The sequence below is a fragment of the Indicator indicator genome, chromosome Z (genome assembly GCF_027791375.1).
Source record: "Indicator indicator isolate 239-I01 chromosome Z, UM_Iind_1.1, whole genome shotgun sequence".
NCBI lineage: Eukaryota > Metazoa > Chordata > Aves > Piciformes > Indicatoridae > Indicator > Indicator indicator.
The window spans coordinates 72,945,732-72,958,303 of record NC_072053.1 but is presented as its reverse complement, the minus strand read 5'-3'; positions in this window follow the sequence as shown (position 1 = coordinate 72,958,303).

The window sequence follows — 12,572 nt, the reverse complement described above, 5'->3', positions numbered from 1 at the left end:
CCATCAGAGTGAAGTAATTCTTCCTCCTCTTTCCATGGAACTTCCTATGCCTCAACTTCCACCCATTGCCCCTTGTCCTGTCATTGGGCATCGCCGAGCAGAGCCTGACTCCATCCTTTTGGCACTCACCCTTTATGTATTTCTAAACATTAATGAGGTCACCCCTTAGTCTCCTCCAAGCTAAAGAGCCCCAGCTCCCTCAGTCTCTCCTCATAAGGAAGATGTTCCACTCCCTTAATCATTTTCGTGGCTCTGTGCTGGACTCTTTCAAGAAGTTCGCTGTCCCTCCTGAACTGAGGGGCTCAGAACTGGACACAATATTCCAGATGCAGCCTCACCAGGGCAGAATAGAGAGGAAGGAAAACCTCTCTCGACCTACTGATCGCACCCCTTCTAATACAACTCACGACAGCACATTGCTGGCTCATGGTCAACCTTCCATCCATTAGGACCCCAGGTCCTTTTCCTCTTCATTGCTCCCCAGCAGGTCACTCCCCAGCCTATACTGGTCCACGGGGTTGCTCTTTCCTAAGTTCCTGACTCTACACTTGCCCTTGTTGAATTCCATTAAATTTCTCCCTGCCCAGCTCTCCAGCCTGTCCAAGTCTCACTGAATGGCAGCACAACCTTCTGTTGTCTCAGCCACTCCACCCAGTTTGGTGTCGCCAGCAAACTTGCTGACAGTGCTCTCTTTGCCCTCATCCAGATTGTTGATGAATATATTGAACAGCACTGGTCGCAGTACTGACTGCTGAGGGACTCCACTAGACACAGGCTTCCAACTAGACTCCATCCCATTCACCACAACCCTTTGACTTCTTTCCTTCAACCAGTTCTCAATCCACCTCACTACCTGATCATCCAGACTACACTGCCTCAGTTTATCTGCAAGGATGCTTGGGGGGGACAGTGTCAAATGCCTTACTGAAATCAAGATAAACCACATCCACTGTTCTAACATCATCTCTCCACCTGGTTATGTCCTCATAAAAAGGTATCAGGTTGGTCAGACATGACTTCCCCTTGGTAAAACCATGTTGACTGCTCCTAATGAGCCTCTTGTATTTGATATGCCTAAGAAGAGTATTGAGAATAAGTTGCTCCATTACCTTTCCAGGGATGGAGGTGAGGCTGACCAGTCTACAGTTGTCTGGGTCTTCCTTCTTACCCTTTTTGAAGACTGGAGTGATATTTGCCCTCCTCCAGACACCTCTCCTGTCTGCCATGACTTACCAAAGGTGATGGAGAATGGTCTGGCAATGACCTCTACCAGCTCCCTCAGCACCTTTGAGTGCATCCCATCAGGACACATGGATTTATGGATGTCCAGATAACTTAAGTGTTCTATAACCCAGTCCTCATTCTATAACCCAGTTCTCATTTCTCCTGCCTTTCTCTGGGCCCTCAGGGGCTGTGGGCTCCTGAGGACAGCTCCAGCAGTATAGACAGAGACAAAGAAAGCATGTAGCAACTCTGCCTTCTCCGTGTCCTGTGTCAGCAAGGCATCCACCTCATTCAGCAGTGGGCCTACATTGCCTCTAGTCTTAGCTTTCCTTGCAATGTATTTGAAGAAGCCCTTTCTGTTGTCGTTGACCTCCCTCTCAAGGCTGAATTCCAAGGAAACCTTAGCCTTTCTAGTGGCCTCACTACATCTTCTGACAACGGTCTTATATTCCTCCCAAGTGGACTCTCCCACCTGAGTTTTGCTTAACAGTTCCCTACTTAACTGTGCAGGTCTCCTGGCTCCTTTTCTCAATTTCCTACTCTTTGGGATGCTCTGATCTTGAGTTTGGAAGAAGAGGTCCTTGAGTGTTAACCAATTGTCTTGGGCTCCTTTGTCTTCTAGTACCCTGTCCCATGAGATTTCCCTTAGCAATTGCGTGAAAAAGCCAAGGTGGTCACTGACTGCTGTTGAGACTCTGCTCATTTATTACTGAACACAGAAAGAGAAGACTTCTGCTAAGCTTCTGGGAACAGATCACAGGACGCTTTACATATGCAGGCATACATGCACATGCAGGCACTAGTAATTTGCACTTGTGAAATAAAAAAATCAGTATAACACTCAATGTATGTAGACTCTAGGTGTATGCGTGTGTTATTTAAAAAAACAATACTGACAAAAAAAGAACCACAAAACATAAACCAACTTACCTAAATTGAAAAAAAATCTATATTAAAAATCAGCAAAGAAATTTTGCAATACTACTTGTCATTATTGAAAGAAATTACAAAAAAGCAAGCTCACTGTCAGTGTTGGAAGTGGTCAAGAAGACGACAATGGAGAGATAAGTAAAGTCAACTTATTATTCACCTAAGAATTTAAGATTTCACAGATTCACCTGAAATTTTAAAAACAAATATTTTACAGGATTTAAATGCATATGAAAGTGTAGTTTTATTAACAAAATTTGAAGAAATTCTTAGTTGCAGAACCAACACTAAACCTTTTTTTTTTTTTTTTTTTGCCTCCTGCTTGTTAACTGAAGATTAGGGAGAGTTAAAAAGGTATATTTCATGTTTTTTAAGGATGAGCCACCAAGTGCTACATCCAATCTTTTCTTAATAACCTCCAGGTGTCCCTGCTCATGGCAGTGGGGTTGGAACTAGATGATCCTTGAGGTCCCTTCCAATCCTGACAATTCTATGATTCTGTGATTCCACCACCTCCCTGGGCAGTACATTCCAATGCCTAATCAGCCTTGCTGTGAGGAAGTCCTTTCTAATACCTAACCTAAACCTCCCCTGGCACAGCTTCATACCATGTCCTCTTGTCCTGTCACTAGTTGCCTGAGAGAAGAGCCTGACCCCCACCTGAGTACAACTTCCCTTAAGGTAGTTGTAGAGTGTGATAAGGTACCCTCTAAGTCTCCTTCTTCTCCAGCTCCCTCAGACTCTCCTCATAAGACTTTCCCTTCAGTCCCTTCGCTCTCGTTGCTCTCCTCTGGACCTGCTCCAGCACCTCAATATCCTTCCTGAAGTGAGAGGCCCAGAACTGCACAGTACTCGAGGTGAGGCCTCACCAGCATGGAGCTAAGAGGCAGAATTACATCCTTAGTCCTGCTGGCCACACCATTCCTGATACAAGCCAAGATGCCACTGGCCTTCTGTGCTACCCGGGCACACTGAGCATACCTGGTGTCGTGTTCAGCTGTCTGTCAACCAGCACTCCCAGGTCCCTCTCAATCAGGCTGCTCTCCACCCATTTATCCCCCAATCTGTAGCACTGCATGGGGTTATTGTGGCCAAAGTGCAGGACTCTGCACTTGGCCTTTTTGAATCTCATACCCTTGGCCTCAGTCCATTGACCCAGCCTGTTCAGGTCCCTCTGCAGCATCCTCTTACCCTCCAGGAGACCCACACCCCCTCCCAACTTGTTTCACCCACAAGTTTGCTAATGGTTGACTCGATCCTCTCATCCAGGTCATCAGTAGGGATGTTGCATAGAACTGTGCCCAGTACTGATCCCTGGGGGACACCACTGGTCACTGGACACCAACTAGATGTGGCACAACTCACAACCACTCTCTGTGCCCGGTCATCAAGCCAGTTTTTAACTAGCAAAGGGTGCACCTGTCCAAGCCATGGGCTGCCAGCTTTCTCAGAGGGATGCTGTGGGAAACTGTGTCAAAGGCTTTGCTTAAGTCTATGTAGACCACATCCACAGCCTTCCCCTCATCTACCAGGCATGTCACCCAGTCATAGAATGAGATCAGATTGATTGGCAGGACCTTCCTTTCCTAAACCCATGTTGGCTGGGCCTGATTCCCTGGTTTTCTTGTACATGCCACTCAACGGCACTCAGTATGACCTGCTTCATAACCTTGCCAGGTACTGAGGTCATGTACACTTCAGTAGCTACTTAAATTTAAGTGAGACCTCAGTACATTCTGATCTTCAGCAGAGCATAAGTACATACTTTTGTACTCTCTTGAATCACCATTCTGAACGAAGTGATTTCTGAACAGCAATCTCCCTCCCTTCCTTCCTTAATTCTGCCTGATATTTAGCTCTATGCTTTTAGTATTGTCAATTACATCCCGTTCAGCAGACCAAATAAACCAGGGGGAAGCATTACTCATCTCTGTATATTTCAGTTCTTTCTCTTTCCAAAACATTAGGCTGGGCACATCCAACTGCCAGCTGAGACAGACGACCCTCTAAAGCTGTGCAGAGGTACTAGCTCAGCAACCACTAGACAGCAAGAAGAAAATCCTAAAGGCAAATGCTCTAGTGGTTAAATAACACCCTCTAAGTCCTATTAAATATACCGCTCTATGCTCAGGACAGAGACAGATTTAGGCTCTATTTTTGTGTCCTTTTAGAAAGTCAGTTCTGCTAAACTGATCAGCATCACAGCTCCCCTTCTCCATTGTCTTAAATTCATGTAAGAAGCAATAAAGCCCTCCTTTTTCCACAGTTTCTATTTGAATTGTTAGCATCCTGAAAAATACACTGAAACCAGAATATTAGTGTATCTGTGCATTTCCCCCCCACACACACTTGTTCCCCATACCTGTTTAACCTCTCCCCCTGCATTGCCACTAAAATGCTTGCTGTACCCCGAGCGAAATGATGTCATTGAAGGCAGCTGGGTTGCATGTAGGAAGAGCCATCCTTAGTGTATGGCCTGTTGGGACAAGAAAATGCCATCCAGACTATGCCTTTATTTATTCCAGTATGTATGGAGGAATACAAGACAAACTTTTGAAGAGTCTTTAGTCTGTCATGACACAGCCTTAATAAAACTAGACTCTATCTAATAACAACCCATCAATACAAACACAGTAGCCTAACTTACCTGTAAAGGCAAATTAATTAATCTGAAAAAAAAAAAAGACAACACTTCTTTTCTGATAAAAGTAAGCTCTCAGCACTCCACCTCCACAACAAGAACAGAGAATAAAATGTTATTTCTGGGCAGCAGTTTCCAAGGTTGTTTAATATTCAGTGAGGATCTTCTTCAAGTTAGCTCGTATTTTAAGAATTTCACAGCACATCTGTGCATCACTGCATGTTTTTAAGAGTTTTCTTGGACACCACAATGGTTCTTTCTAAAAAGATTTTTACTTGAAGAATTAAATTCAAGGCATTAATTGTTCTTCCTTCACAAACAATCTACAAAGATGCATTTCTAATTAAAAGAAATTGCAGCTTATCCAACTGTTTTACGTTGTACATCGACACAATATATGTTTGCTAAGAGCTGCTAATGAGAATGGCGTTTGCAAATAAGACACTAAAGTTTAATCTCTTTTTTTCTTTTGACTTTTCATTGAGATAATATTACTTATGAAATACAGCACTTCTACATTACAAGCGTCTTTGAAATTAGAATTATCAGGATGTCGTGACATTGAAACCAATAGTGAAACTCCAAGTGTCTTTCATGAGAAGCCAACACTGTGCAAATACGAGCCTTTATTTTTTTGTTGATATAAGGTCTCTAAAAGATAGGAAATTACATGAGCCCTACTTCTATAACAATAGAATATAAAATAGCAAAGTAACAGACAACAGCACACAGAAAATTGCCCCCACACTAATTATCATGACACATTTAAGCCTAGAGGGAGTTTATCTGATTTATAAACCTTTGGAAAAGTATTATGAATATACAATTGAAATGTGACAGACTCCTTACAGAGGCAACCATATCAGTCAAACATTCTCAACACAATAGCACATATGACTAATTTTGACAAAGCAACGGAGTTGTGAATTAATGTTGCAGACAATTCATATCCAATTTACAGGGAATTCAAGATATTCCATGATTTTTCCTGTCTGCGCCCCTGTTAGAGCCAAACAAGATGATGTAATGAGGAGTGACAGTTGTAACTAAGACCTTTCCTCATTAAGGTAATCCTATCATTAGAATAGTTGAACGTCTATTCAATTCTATTTAATAAGAAAATCTTATAATAAATATGATACTCAGTTCCAAAGGCATAGACTTTTTTTCTCTGTGGACATCAAGACTGTCTTAAGGCAGAGACCTCAATATGTACCTAAGAAATAATATCATTAGACCAACTCAAGTAGTGGACAGTTCTTGGTAGTATGCAACATTTCTCAGAAAATAACCACATTGCAAATAAGTACACAGATGCATCTGAGCTGACTGGCCACACTTTCAGTTAAAAGGCTCTTAAAAAATTCTTTTTGTAACCCAGCAGCTGATTCCAGCCTGATGGTAGCTGTTTCTTTAGATGAAGTTTTCATGAGTCAGAAATAAGGCAGGGGAGGCAACAGACATGCATGGATGAGCAAGGAGCTTCTGGAAAAACTCAAACGGAAGAAAGTTCACAGTACATTGAAAAAAGGACTGGCCACATGAGAGGAATATAGGAATGTTGCCAGAGATGCTATAAGGCCCTCTTGGAATTCAGTCTAGTAAAGGATGTTAAAAATAACAAGAAAGTCAAGCACACTAACAGGAAATGGTACACCAGGCAAAACACCTGCTGAATGAAGTGGGTGATCTGGTGACAGAAGATACAGAGAAGGCAGAGTTACTTCTTTGTTTCGGTCTTTACTGCTAAGGCTGGTCTTCAGTCCCTGTAGGTAAGAGAGAAAATCCAGAGGAAGGAATACTCTCCCTTAGTCTGGGAGGACTGGGTTAGAGGTCACTTAAACAAGGTGCACCCTCACAAATCCATGGGCCCTAACGGGATGCAGCCACGAGTGCTGAAGGATTTGACCGAGTTTATAAATAAGCCACTCCCCATCATTTTTGAAAAGTCATGGAGAACAGTGGAGGTGCTTGAGGATTGGAGGCAGTCCAGTCTTTAGAAAGGGCAAGAAGGAAGACCCAGGAAACTTGCAGGCCACTCAATCTCACCTCCATCCCTGGAGGTCATGTTCTAAGCACATGGAGGAAAATAAGGTTATCAGGAATAGTCAACATGGATTCACAAAATTATGCTTGACAAATCTGATATCCTTCTAGGGTGGTGTGAGCAGCTGGATGAATGAGTAGAAGAGTGGATACTGCCTATCTCAACTTTGGCAATGCTTTTGACACTGTCTCCCAGCATCATCATAGATAAGCTTAGGAAGTGTGGATTAGATGAGTGGAGAGTGAGGTGGCTTAAGAATTGGCTGAATGAGAGAGCACAACAGGGTTGTGATCAATGGTGCAGGGTCTGCCTGGTGGCCTGTATCTAACATGTGCCCCAGGGGTCAAGACTGGGTCCAGTCTTGTTCAATATCTTCATCAGTGACCTGGATGAAGTAACACAGTATCCTCTCAACAAGTTTTCTGATGATACAAAACTGGGACAATTAGGTGACACACCAGAAGCCTGTTTTGCAATTCAGCAAGACCTGGACAGGCTGGAGAGATGTGAGGAGGTGAGCTTTATGACATTCAACAAGGGCAAGTGCAGAGTCCTGCACCTGGGGAGGAGTAACTGCATACACCAGTGCAGTTTCACTTTCTGGAAAGATGCTCTGTGGAGAAGGACCTGGTAGTCAGCAAGGTCATCACAAGCCAGTGTTGTGCCATCATGAACAAGAAGGCAAACAGTATTCTGGGGTGGTGCCAGTAGGTAGAGGGAGGTTCCCCTCTCCTTCTACTCTGCTCTGGTAAGACCACATCTGGAGTATTGTGTACAGTTCTATGTTCCTCAGTTCAAAATGGACAGTGAACTACTAGAGATGATCCAATGGAGGGCCACAAAGAGGATTAGGGGACTTGGACATCTCTTTTACAAGGAGGAGCTCAGACCTAGGGCTTTTTAGTCTGGAAAAGAGAAGGCTGAGAGGGGATCTTGTAAATGGAAATAGATACCTAAAGGGTAGATATCCATGAGGAAGAGGCTGGGCACTTTCAAGTGGTGGACAGTCAAAGGACAAGGGCTAGTGGGTACAAACTAGAGCACAGGAAGTTTCACTTGAATTGAAGGAGAAACTTCTTCACTGTGCAAGTGCAGGAGCACTGGATCACACTGCCCAGAGAGGCTGTTGAGTCATGTTCTCTAGAGGCTTTCAAAACCTGCCCATATGCATTCCTATGTAACCCCATCTAGGTGTACCTGCTTTAGCAGGGCATTTGGACTTGATGACCTCCAGAGGGCCCTTCCAACCCTTAGCATTCTATAATTCTATGACTCTGTGAAGGAATCTGGGACCTGTATGAACATAAAGAACCAAAAGGGCTTGAATACTGAGGCAGAGGAACTGGGGCACAATACAGATGAGCAAGTTATGTCAATGGTCCTCCAGTGACCATGAGAACCAGTGGGTGCCTGTGCCTTCCACTCAAGCAACATAGCAGAAAAAAAGCTGAAGCCAGCATCCAGGCTCACACTAGTAAGGTAATGTAGAAGTGGAGGTCTTGCAGACTTACCTCTCTTGGTTCCCCAGCAGAAAAAGCGTTCTCCACAAGTATCAGAGACAGGACACAAAGTCATAGTGCTAATTCAACACAGATGCTGTGAAGACAAGACAGAGATGTCCTAGTTCAGGTGGGAATCTGATGTGGATTGCTTGAAAGTTGTACAGGGCAAGTAAAACACACTAAGGGCACAGCTGGCTTGAGCCACAATAGGAGTGGGAAAGAAGAATGGATGCTCACAGAGGCTATGCAAACTTGTACTGATAAATTCAGGGCTCCTCAGCCAGCTGAAACAGACACCAGTCCTAGTCCTTTGCAAGTGTGTTTCTAGATCTATTAAATGTGTTTGGTATCTTCTTCCTCTCCAGTTTTAGTTAAAATTTTCCCACCAGCTTGAATAGCTGCAAGATTGCATTGTACAAATAAAGTTAAATATATTCTAAAGTAATTAATCAATTAATTAAAACCCAGAATCCGTAGGGACAAAAATATAAAAAAACAAATAAATAAATAATAATAATAAAAACAACAACAACAAAACCCCCAAACAACAAAAAACAGAAAAAAAAGAAGAAAAAAAAAACTCCCAAACAAAAAAAAACATCCCAAACAAACCCCCCCAAAACCAACCAAACAAAACACCACAAAATACAAAACAACGACAAAACCAGAACTCAGTATCAATGGCAATATTTGAAACTTTCACTCTAGCAGTATGAGGAGGCAGTTCCCTGGTGGTATCATCATTGCAACTTATCCTGTGCTGTCATTATTGTCTTTAGGTCTCTGGATCAACAGGATCTTCCCTCTGGAAAAAAAGACAGAGAGGATGAAATAAAGCCTTAATCACAATGCCATCTCTATTTCAGATGATGGATAGCAGTATGTCATTGAGGTTGAAAAGAAAAAATATCTGCTTAGGTGACACCATACTGTACAAATCCACCAGCCCCACAAAAAATTTATTCCAGACTCTTCCCAGTCTTCTGCATTCACTTCCCAGTATAGTCTTGATGAGGACCAAGCTCTTCCCACTTCTTTTCATTTACAACTGCACCACACTTATTACCTGCCTCATTGTGGCAAAATGTAATAATCCAGCTCCAGAGCTATTCTGCTGTCACCCATCTTCCATCCAAACCAGAGATACATTTTTTAAATTGATCTTGGTTGAAACAAAATTCTGTATGGCCTAAGCACTAGCAGCTAATATCCCTGCTTTTTTTCCAAATCCTCACATGAAAGCAGTTCTGAGACCTTTTTGTGACAAACCACACATAAGCAGGACTAAAAGCTGCAGAAGAATACTTGAAAATGGTTGAGAATAGTAACCTAATGCTGCCCCACTCAAAAGTGGAATTGAAAGAGTGGAAAAGATTGAAGAAAATTATGAGTATTTTCTGTGTGGCCATCCTGAAAGTGGTTTGAAGCTGTCATAATTTTCCCTGAAACACAGTGTGGTTTTGTCTTTCTGGCTTTTTGTTTTTTTTTTGGTTTTTTTTTTTTTAAGGAAAAAAATATTTTTTCTTCAAGCACCCTAATAAACGCCAACAATTCACAGAATCACAAAATTGTCAGGGTTGGAAGGCACCTCAAGGATCATCTAGTTCTGACCCCTCCGCAGGGAGGTTTCCACTAGATAGGTTGCCCAGAGCCATATCCAGCCTGGAAGTACAATGCAGTTTAAGTTCAAAAGTGTCTTGACATACAACTGAATTTATTGCATTAATCTATTACCACTAATTGTTACTCAATAAGGGAATAAATAAAATATATGAGGCAGGCCAAGAAGGCAGAAGTTGATTTTGGTTGGTTTGTTTGGTTGTTGTTGTTTTTTCTTTCAGAAAAATAATCTTTTTTGGTAAGTATATAAAATTATCAATATATGACTACTGTCACTTGAAATATTCATTTAACAGCAATGATAGCTGCTTGAGTCTACTTACTTTTATACTTAACTATATGAACAAAAAGAGACTGAAACGAGAAAGGATATAACTAGTTGAGGCATTTTCATTGTCACCAGAAATTTGTGTTGTAAAAGTAAAGTTGTAAAATGAAGATCACTTTCCCAAACTTTAAATATTCCAGTAACAAGATGAAGACATTTCAAAATCTGGGAATAAAATACAGTTTCTCTTGCAGATGAAGGCCTCAATGTCAATGTATGTAAGATTGAGGGCAACTTGCTTTTAGCAATCTCTGAAACATATGCTGTGCCCTGTCAAACTAAAAAAGATACCCCACTATGATGTCTTTGACAGCTCATTCCAGCAAATTACTAAGTATATGATTTTTCCATGTAGAATGTTTCTAATTGGCTTTCTCTATTTGATTTAATGTATACATAGATTAATATGATGATAAAGTGTTAGCACAGTATAAAATACTGATGGTATTCAACAGTGGTGATTTTGAATTGAAATTGTATTTCAGAACTCTTATGCACTGGAGTGGTCCTGCTTTGGTTATATGAGTACCCATGGCACACCACATCTTCCTGTTTCAGTTGATAAAGTATAATAATCTCAGAAAGCAGGAACCAGAATAAGCAGTGATAATTTCTGCATTCTTATAATCCACTAACCTGAAGTACTCATTTTGCTCTCATGTATGAGAGGACCAGTATTGATACCACAGAGAAATTTACATACACACTGCCATCTTTCCCCACCTGCAGGGTGAAATGAACATTCACCAGGGACTGTCGACACTTCTTGTTCCTTACATCTAACTTTTATTATAAATATTTATTCTTGTGAACTTCAATTTCACATTTATATTTTAACAAAGTAATTATGGGTACAGTTTAACTGTAATACTTATTTTTATTTTATACAATATCATAAAAATGTTATACATAGCACCATCTGTTGGCTGAGGTAGCTATAACACATGAAAAATAGTTTATGCAGATGGGATACAAATGAGTATAATAACAGGAAGACAGGAAAAGGACCATAGAAATATTAGTTGACTAGACTGCATACTAAAATGACCTTACCAGTGCCTTTTTCTGTAAGTTAAGGAATGCATTTCCAAAACAGTTTTAAGGCTGCTGAAATCAAGAATTGTTGATATTTTAGGGGAAGAAAACATGGGTCTGAAAAAAAACCACTAAACCTAGCTTAGTGTAAACTGATAAACAGTAGTAAAGAGAAAGTGATAAATGAATTCACCTGCAGCATCATAGCTCATTGCGTGCTTTACTGTTATGCTTCTCTGTATCCTTAGCACTCTCAAATGGTAATAGAAATGTAATTAATTGAATGTGATTGTGTTTTCTGCTGTTGCAGAATTGTGTACTTCTTCCATGTACCCACCCTAGGGGTCTGTAAGGCAGACTGCTCCATGAGGTGCTGCCCTTTTCTGAGGTTCAAGTTATGTGGGGTGTGTTTGCATGCCTGTGGGTGGGCATGCAAGCAATCTTTGTTGCTACTGAATCTGTGTTTATCTAAAGGCCAGCCACAGCTGCAGTCTGGCAACCTTAATGGCATCTCAGTGCTTCTTCATGGAAGGACTGTGAGGAGAAAGGCTTGGCGTGTTAGCACTTGTATCAGTGCAACCTCTCCCTTGCCTTAGCCTGACACCTGCTACAGCTAGTTTGTATACTAGCCTGGATGGAATGCTGGGCTGGGGATTGACCAGCATTTGTGCATATGGCTTCTCAAATCTCCATCTGACTGTGTCTTTACAGTCCTGGAAATCACTGCTGAAAACAATGCACATATCAGTACAGCAAAGTTACACGAAGGTGTCTGTGCAGTGTTGGATAGCTGTACACAGTGACGGTTGTTAAGCAACTGAAAGACTAGTGACTTTTGTCTAGCAGCCGTGGCATCTAAAATAATATGAAGAAGTTATATGTACACTTTTCTGTTAGCCCAAGCCAGGCAGTGACAAGAGTGCAGAGGTGGTGACAAGAGGCAACAAAATATTCATTGTCCAAATAAGAAATTGCAACATTCCATTCCCATATATTTAGACTAATGGATCTTGAGATAAAAGAAATCAAGATTGTTCTCTCACAGAGATTAAAGAGACAACTGAATCAGAGCATACATCTAACAGCTGTCTTTTTATACAAAAACAAGTCGTAGAAGAAATACTTGCAAGTTAAGAAACAGGAGCCCTATCTCTGTCAGAATATCTGCTCTTAGGTCTCCTGATAGCAGATCAAAAAGGCTGCAGCTGCCTCACACAAAGTACCGATCTGATGCAAACCCACGCC